Source organism: Lycium barbarum, chromosome 9 (assembly GCF_019175385.1).
Source record: "Lycium barbarum isolate Lr01 chromosome 9, ASM1917538v2, whole genome shotgun sequence".
NCBI classification, from domain to species: domain Eukaryota; kingdom Viridiplantae; phylum Streptophyta; class Magnoliopsida; order Solanales; family Solanaceae; genus Lycium; species Lycium barbarum.
In genome coordinates this window covers 17,919,463-17,929,115 of record NC_083345.1, presented here as the reverse complement: position 1 = coordinate 17,929,115, position 9,653 = coordinate 17,919,463, and the positions used below count along the sequence as shown (strand labels likewise).

Sequence of the window (9,653 nt, the reverse complement as noted above, 5' to 3'; positions counted from 1 at the left end):
GATTAGTCAAATGACAATAACTTTCTAGCTTGGTACTTGATTAAGCTTGAATTTTCTCAACTCCTAATTTATATTCTTAGCAAAAGCTTTTACTAGTAATAAGAATTACTCTAGAATTCTAGTATGTGAAAATATTCTCTGTTAGTGATTATTGTATCATCTAATTTTTATGGTTGTGGAATATTGTTTTGAACAAGTAATAACCTTCCGATTCATGTATTGTTGGTTTCACATATGGATAGTTGGTCATGGTTCCCGATTCAGGAATACTTATTTTTCGCTTCTATATTAACTCCGGAATGGATACTTGCATTTATTACAAAAAAAAAAAAAAAAAAAAATTACAAAAAGGATGAGGGTATGTGGCCTTGTTTCAAGTAGCTTTATTTTTTTCTTCTTCTGCGCTAGTGCTACAGCGGATGTTTCGAATAGCACAAATTTTTTTTAGGCTTTTCATTTCATTTCATCTTCATTTGGTGCAACTATCTATCTATTGAGACTCATTTACATTCAACTTGAATTGATGCTACATGATTTTACTTGGGTATTTTAATTTTTAGCTAGTATTGAATTTTGCTTTATGTTCATTATTGGCAACTAACAAATAACAATATTGTTTTGATTAATGATATGATCTAAATCTAATTTAGATGTGAAATATCACCCTCTACAAATTACTAGGGCAGAATGGAGGAAGTTTAATTAGCCGATATATAGTCGGCTATATGCAGAAAGTCGAGTAACAGTGGCAAAATGTTTCGATTAAACAGCAACATGGACGCACACAGAAGCTGCACACATATTAATAGTACAAAGATATGCCTAATGCTATTTGGTAAGGAGCCGAGTTTTACAAGATGACCAGAGATTTACAGAATATTTTATGTACATTCTATTTACATATTAATAAAATGTGATGCATTGACAGCCGAGATGGAGGCACTTTTGTTGTGACCATAAGAAGACTGGGACCTGTTACATAACGTAGTCAAGGTGAATAATTAGTATTTGTAAAAGTATCAGATTAAGGAATAAAAGTTTCAAGTATTGTTGCCTATATAATTGGGCGAATCATTAAAGCACTGAGAAAGCTAACATAATTTCTTGAGAAAACATAAAGCAGGCATATAGACCTTCATACATACACCTTACACACTTGCAGCAAAAATGGAAAGGAAACTATACTCAATCCAACTACAGCAGCAAAAGGTCATATAACACATTGATATTGCCTTCAACAGAACAAAACTTAATTAGGTGAAAAGGGTATCCCAACAAAGGAAAACATATCCAAAAGCACACAGAAAATTGAAAAAGAAAACATATTCAATACGGGCCAAACATGAAGGAGGCTTAAAGGGTAAACAATTAGCTTTGTTTGCAAAACCTCAATACTCACTTTTCAGTTTGTGAGCATATGCCTCAAGCTGTGAAATAAACATACCAAGATTGAAAAGATAAGCTTATTACATATTTAAGTGTTTGATGCAGTCCAGTGCCACGGGCCCAGTAAAGCACCAAATCAGTCGAACAACATTACATGATATAGCTAATTGCGAGATATGATAGACATACATTTTGGAACAACGTCCATGGCTTCATCATACTGGTAAGTGAAAAGTACGTACTCTTTTCATCATATATGGGAGAACTATTACAGGTGTTACATATTTGAACATGGTGATGCGTCTTTGGTCCTATGTTTAGCCTTCTTTGTAGCCTTCTTGTTAGCAACTTTGAAAAAAACACGTACAATTGTAAAGAGATAATCAACTGTTAGTGTTAGGAAAAAGAGGAGCTATTTTACATTCAAACAATATTTGCAGAAAAAGAGCTAGCTAACGAATCTGCAAAAGTGGAACAGTGTACTCCTCAATGCTAAAGTGCTCTACATAAATACAGAAAATAAGAATTTAAATGCCAATCTTCAGAGTTTGAAACAAAAAGCAGTTCTCCATTATCAATATAAGAAAGGCAAAATCTTCTCAACTTAAAACTGTTAGGAAATACTGCACTGTACACCCTCTACCCAAAATTTGTATTTATTTTGAATTCATAATACACATTTCTCACTAAATCATAATTAATATACATTATCACTTTAATTTTTAACTTAATCACGGTAAATTAGTGCAACTTAATGTAAATACCGAGTGAGAATAAATTTTACATTTAGTAATGCACGAGAATGGAAAATTTGCGAACGTTAAAACTTAAAAGCAAATATGGAGCAACTGCTCAACTTTAATTTGAGCAGCTATAGCCTTTAGTTTTTCATAGTTTTTCAATCTGGAGTTCTGTAGCATTACTTGTGTTTTACATCAGTCGATCGAGTTCTTGTGAGAGGTTTCGAACTCCTCTAAATAAATATGCCTTCCTTGCTATCGGACAATTCTTTCGTTATGCCACTCCATCTGATCTAGTGGTTTGGTAAGAAAAACTGCTTTTGTTATTGAAGAATTTTAAGTGGTCAACATTGAAAATCTGGAAGGAGGATCACTACAATACATCGACGTAGGCAGAGGAAGAATTAAACCAAAAAGTATAATAGCTAATCCAAAAAGTAAAGTTACTGCACTATAATAGCTAATAAAAAGTATAAAGCATTAAATTTCATAATACCAAACTCATATACTTCAAGTTGACGCTCGAAGCTGTCGAATGCTGTAAGAGTAGCCATGTTGACGGTGGCAGTGGGTTTTCTAGAGGATTGACCTTTTCTATTGGCTCGATGATCGTACCGCTATCAATCATCCAAGTATATTCGTTGATCGGATTTGAATACATAGAATTTGATTCTTTAACATATGCGACTGTCGACTGACACCACGTAAGTGTGTGTATATCTATACTATATTAAAAGCGAAAAGCCTTAGAAATATTGGTTGAATGTTTTGCCCTTTATTAAAAGGCTCCACAATAGATAAAATCGTCATTTACTATTTTTCTCAAATTACTATTTAATTATTTTTATAATATTTCACCCGACCCTAAAAATTTTAGTTAGAAAACTTTCCTTATTTAAATTATATAGGGAGTCCTAATATTTAGGAATTTAAAACCAAGTATGTTTCACCTTATGTCAATTCTTTCCATACTTAAATAAACGTAATAATCACCTAATAATATAAAACTACTTGCTCATCTGTAGCAAATTTGCTAACAACGTATGAATTGCTCCATTCATACGGTGAGTTCTTTAAGCTTTTTTTTTTCTTTCTTTCTGTCGCTCTATAGCCCTTGGTATTTTTTTTTTGATTTAGTTTATGTTGTTTTTAATGCTTTTGTAAGAATGTTTTGATTTACCGTTTAATTTTGTTTTTCATTATTATTGACCATTCAATTCAATTATTTTTTTGGCATAAAAAGACAATGCTGATTAAGGCCTTGGGTTAAAGAGAATTCAGGATTGAAAGTATCTAAACAACTTAGTATTAGTATTTTTTTTTTGGTCAAACGTAGCTTCAATATAGAGTTTTGTGATTAAATTAGAGGGTTTTTTCTTCTCTAAGATGATATCCTTTTCTTTTCTATTAGTTATTACCTATCCAATTCAAATATTTTTTGGGAATAAGAAGTTATGTTTTTTGAGACTTTGGGTTAAAAGCGCGAAGAGTCTTAGAAATGTTAATTACATTTTTTGTCATTCATTAAAAGACTCTACAATAGATAAAATTATCATTTACTATTTTTCTCAAATAATAGTCTATGAGGAAATAAATTTAATAAATAAAATTTTAGATTTTAAAGTCCTGTCCTAAAATCACGCATGCCTGCTGCAAATAAAATTGTAATGACCATAACAATGGAAGTAATGGAGTTTAGGAATGGAAGTAATTAAAAAAAAGGTATACCAGTAGTACGGATGAGGCTCTTCTCCATTTTTCCCAAGTTCTTACTTGGATAGGACACATGTGTCATGATTGAAAACTAATGGTTAAGATGTATTAACCAAAGCAAAATCATAATCATGGTTAGGATAATAAATATATATTTCCTTGTCCATTTTTGTAATTTCCGATAATTCCTCTTTTAAAAATTTCAAAACTTCATATAATTAGTTTTTATATGTCAAGTTAATCTTTACTCAGTTATTTGTTGTATTCCCTTTCTCTTTAATTTGTTTGGTATTTCTTTTCTTTTTTGTTTTTAACAATTGACGAGTACATAAGTCAACTAATGGACACTGAATTTTTACTTTTATTATACAAATATTATTCTTTATTCTTTTTCATTTGTTGATTTAGTACATTGATTAATTGGTCATCTTACTGAATTTACTCCCACTAAATTCAGAAAAGAACTATTAAAAAAAAAACACTCATATCAAAGCTAGAAAAAGAGAGAAAAATATTATATATATATATATATATATATATGGGATATCCAAAAAACAAATTGAAGCAAATATATGGTATATTTATTATCCTAACCATGATTAGGACTTTGATTTGGTTAATTAAATCTCAACCATTAGTTTTTAACCATGACACATGTCTCCCATCCAAATAAGAACTTGGGGAAAATGGAGTGAAGAGAAATGGAGAGGAGCCCCATTCCCAGTAGTACATATCATATTCACGCATGCCTAATGTAAATACAATCGATTTAGGACTAAAAACCTATAATTTTACTTCTTAAAATTTTCCTTATTTAAATTATGTCTTAATATTTAGGACTTCAATTCAATTAAGACTCTTCTACAAAATTACTATTTAACTTCGGCAAAGCTTCAAATTTCTTTCATCAAATTCACGTGTTGTCTCTCCCTTTGCAATAACCTAAACTCTTTTCCTCTTGAATTGATAAGTTTTAACTATTTTACAAGTATGCTATTTGATTCATACTAATATTCTTGGTTTTATGACTTGCTTATGAAGAATTCATAAAATTTTTTACCCTACATCTTGATTGATTTAATGTAAGTGTCGATTAAGTTGGGAGTAAATTGCAGGTAGTTTCTGTCTATTTTTTTCTTATTTACGTTGGGGATTGTTAGAAATTCATTTTTATTTAAGTTAGAATACTTTCTTTATTTCTAACCATGTACTAATAAAAATTCAACTATAGTTTAAAAAGCATATCTTAAAAGAAATTGATCGAAACTCATAAGAAAACGAAGGGAGCAACCTGATTTGATCAAGAGTAATTATAGGGATCTTTTATTTTTGTATGTTAGAAATTGACATTCCTGTCCCTAATCATGCAAAATTACCGTTTGATAGTGTGTGTTCTTTCAGAATGCTCAAATTGATTACATGGATAATACATTTGTATCTGTAATATTGAGTTTTTACTTATTTTTCATTGATGAAATCATTTGTTTTCTTCTAATGTGATTTGATATTTACTTTGCAGTGAATTCATCATTGACGCCAACTATGACGTAATAAGGTATGCCTTTTTTTATTTAGTCAAAGATTTTTTTGAAATCTCAATATTTTACTCAGTTCATTATCTATTTTAACTTAGAAAACACGATTTCCTTTTTGTTTGGTTAATAACGCGACTGTTCAATCATTTTTCCTGAATTTTTTGTGAAGCAGGTATTCACCAATAATGTTGTACAAAAACACAACTCATGCATTTTTTCTTCAAAATTTAAAAGTTTTCTTCTCAGGACTAGAAGTTGATATCTCCGATTAAGGATGAAGGGGGTCCAATTCGTTTAACCACTACCCTTAGTGGTTGAGAGGTTAAATTTTCTTCTTTCACATTATTTTGTTAATATTTATTATATGATACGTATGTAAATATGATTCTTTCAGATGAGATTAGGAGGAATGAGTACTATTAGAGTGTTTTTACTGTGCCATGTTGTTCTTAATTTTTTTTAAGTTTTTTTTTAATTGGCATGTTGACATAATCTTATTAATTTATTATGCAAGTTTTATTTTTTATTTTTAAATTCTTTATTTCTTAATATATTTTTTCTTATGTTTATCTACAACTTTATTCAGATATGTGATATTTATTTATAACCAAGTTTTGTTGTGTAAATTCTTTTAGAAGAAAATAAATAGAAGACACAAATGAAGGAAACAAAATGATTTTGAGACACAGTTTAGTTCGAACTAACTATCATTAATCTATATAACTTATACACGCGCAACTAAACTAATTATCATTAATCTATATAACTTATACACGCACATGTAATGTGTGTGTGTGTGTCGTAATAAAAGTACGAAGGCTTCAGCGAAATGTTGTTCACTTTTTTTTTTACCATTTAAAAATAGATAGACATAATAGCCATTTAATTGTTATTTTTAATATTTAAAACTTTGAAATAAGCTAAAATTGTATGTACCAATACTACTTCCTTGTATGAACTAGGTAAGAATTCCTAATATTTTGGTATTCTTTTAATTTTGGACTACCTTCTCTTCTCCGATTAACTAGCTCGAGCTTAAAAACTTTTCTCAATATTAGCTCTATTTTAGTATATCAAATAATTATTACATGCACAGATTTTATTTTCGTTTGATTAGTAGAGTTTCTTTTAACAGTAACACCATGTATCAAATCATTAGATAGTTATTGTCTTATTGACGTTAGTTTTGGTTTACTTTTTACGGGTTCAAAAATTTCAATTTTGATCTTACGAAAAAGTTGATTTTTTTATTAAATAGCTATTGAATTATAGAGGGGATATTCACCAATTAAATACTAATATCTCTTATAAAAAAATAATGAATATTTGCTGAATGAACTTATAGAGACCTTTACTTCCAAATACAATTCGAATTCTAATGATTTAACTGGGAATAATTTTTTTTTTAACATAATATAAGAGTAAATCACGTGTTAAATAAAATAAATACCAGTGGTGAAAAAAATTAGAAATAAAGCAAAATCTATTATATTGTAGTGTTAAATATCAAATAGGTAAATGCAAATTCAAAGTTACAAGGATAAAATAGTAGAAAATAGAATATATTCTAAATGATTTTTCTGTTACATTATTCCAACAAATGAAAACTCTTAGTAATGTTCTTTTACTATATGTTAAATTATTAGACTATTAAATAAACATAAATTATCAACGGAAGTTAAACAATAAGCTAAGCCTATTTAGCGACGGATTAATGACGAATTAACGAAAAAAATCTTAGCTAAGAGCAATTTAGCCACAAATTAACGACAAAAATTCATAGTTAAGTCCGATTTTTTGCTGTAGTGTTAGTTGCCAAATGATGTACTCGCTTTGGTCACGCGCAAAGCGCGTAGGCTGAATCTAGTATATATATACACATACACAACATACCCAGTGAAATGTGCTATATCACTGCCGAATATAATGCCCTAGACTTGTGTTTCCTATGAGGTAATAAGATACAGATAGATTACTCAAATATATATATCACCGTTTCTTGCAATTAAATTGCACTTAATCTAGATCTTGAAATTAGAAGTAGTCACATTTATGATTTAACCATCGGAAGTTACAGTGATCAACAGTTTTTTAGTAAGTTTTTGTCGGTGGATTAATTCAGTTGTTGTAGGCAAATTGAATAAAAAGTACCTCTTCATCATGAAGAATCAAGAGTTGATGCTAGCATATTACAATAATACGTTAGTGTACACCAATGGTATGAATAGAAAGAATATACACAATAATCAAGTTGTATGAGATATATTCAACAAAAATTTGGAACTTTTCAGGTGAACTTCAAGAACTGAGTATAATCTAAGCAAAATCCTACCTCCGAAGCGACGATTACTCACCAAAACCAAATATTAAACCTGGGAACCACAAAATTACTCAAAATTAAACAATAGCCACAAAACCCATTGTAGAAAAATTGCAAATAACAAAGCTAAAGAAACTAACTTTCGATGAACTCAATAAAAGAATAGGAATTTTTAAGGAGAACTTAAAGAACTGAATGCTATAAAATCTTTGCTAGCCCTTACTCACCAACATCCACAATTCAACCACAAAATCAAGCTAAATTAAACAATACCCACAAACACCAGCACTGGATATTGTTTTCTAGCATTGATTTTCTTCTTATTTTAGTCTCTTGTGAGGTAATTCCTTCTAGACTCACTCTCTCAAACACCAGCGGACCAAATCGCACTAATTTCCCCTCAATTTTGACAGAGACCTTTTGGAATCCTCGATCTTCAACCTAACACCAGCGCTAGCTTATGATTGAGGATGCCAAAGCAGAACCCAAAACTAAAATTTATATGGCATAATAATCCATTGATAAAGAAACATACCTGCTAGAACACTATCACATGTAGAGAAGACAGATCTTGTAATTTATGGTTGCCCGTTCTTGTGCTCTTCATACGCAGAAGACAGAAGAAATACGATTAAAATGATCTAGAAGATTTTAGTTTTTAGAGACAAACCACTGTGGGTCCATTTGAGTACAGAGTTTAAGACACGTAATCTATATATAAATAGTTACACGACATAGGCCCGCCACGTGGCGCCCTTAAAACACAGGAATTGCATTTAGCTTTTTGTGTACGGTGAGAACTTGTAAAGTTCACCTCGGTTTATCGAAGGCTTATACGGGGTGATTATCGAGGGTCAGTCCGAAAAGACGGGGGGAGCAAACCGGACCTGCACGAAGGGAGTTCAAGAAGATAAGTCTGAACTTGAGTTTATCCTTCCGCTGATTTATCTCTGAGAATCACGCCCTCAACGGACGGGATCGATATTTCCGGAGCCATTTGCCCACGTTGGAGTTAGAGTCGCCTGGTTGGAGTAGGACACTAACACTATAAATGCATGTGTACCAACCCCATTAGAGGGCATCTTGATATCATCTCCATTCCCTGAGTTAGCAATTCACTTCAAAATTTCTTTAATAGCAAGGCCCGATATTTGCTAAGCTTCATCCCTTAGTTTGTTTTTTTTTTTGGTCCAAGCGAGGAGATAATACCTCCTCCCACTCGGACTCGTCATTTGCACTCATTATATAGGCTATCTTCTATTAATTTTACGTTGATTCTTTACTTTTCGATCATTCGTTTTATATTGAAGTACAATGCCTTGTTTGGGAGACCTTGGATACACATGATAAGAGCAGTACCTTCCACATTACACCAAATGCTGAAATTCCCAACCCCCGATGAGATAAAAATAATCCGGGGAGAACATCCAGCTGCCAGAGAGATGTTTGCAGTCGAGGAACCAGCACCAAAGGATCCAACAACAAGCCGCACTAAGAATTTGGACTCGGAAAAAGGGGCAAATAGCAATCACAGAATGTGGTGGCCGAAGAGGAAGATGACTTCAGGATCCTTCGTGCTGCCGGACGAATCTGATGCAACGAAGTCAACAATAGAAGAACGGGAACAAGTTGTCCTCTTCGTTCATCTCTCAGAAAGAAAGGTATACCTGGGCACGGGACTCGCTCAGGAGTGAATTAATTAAATTTGTTAAAGCTAATTCAGATTGTTTTGCATGGTCCCATTTAGACATGACAGGAATCCCATCGGAAGTAACCACTCATCGATTAAGCTTGGACCGGAGTTCCCCCCCCCCCCCCCCCCCCCCAGTAAAATAGAAACGAAGGCCAATGTCAGGGATCAAACACGCGTTCGTCAAAGAGGAGGTAACAAAGTTGTTAAAATAGGGTCCATCCGGGAGGTTAAGTATCCAGACTGGTTAGCCAACGTGGTCGTCGTAC

General features: G+C 31.9%; 1 long non-coding RNA gene across 1 annotated transcript; it reads right to left on the bottom strand.

Moving 5' to 3' along the window:
- Positions 1-7,510: 7,510 nt before the first annotated feature.
- Positions 7,511-8,368, bottom strand: LOC132610243 (uncharacterized). The gene is made up of 2 exons (XR_009571068.1): positions 8,230-8,368; positions 7,511-8,135 (listed from the first exon to the last, which is right to left on the bottom strand). It is a non-coding gene; the product is annotated as an uncharacterized LOC132610243 (long non-coding RNA).
- Between the last annotated feature and the right edge of the window lie 1,285 nt (positions 8,369-9,653).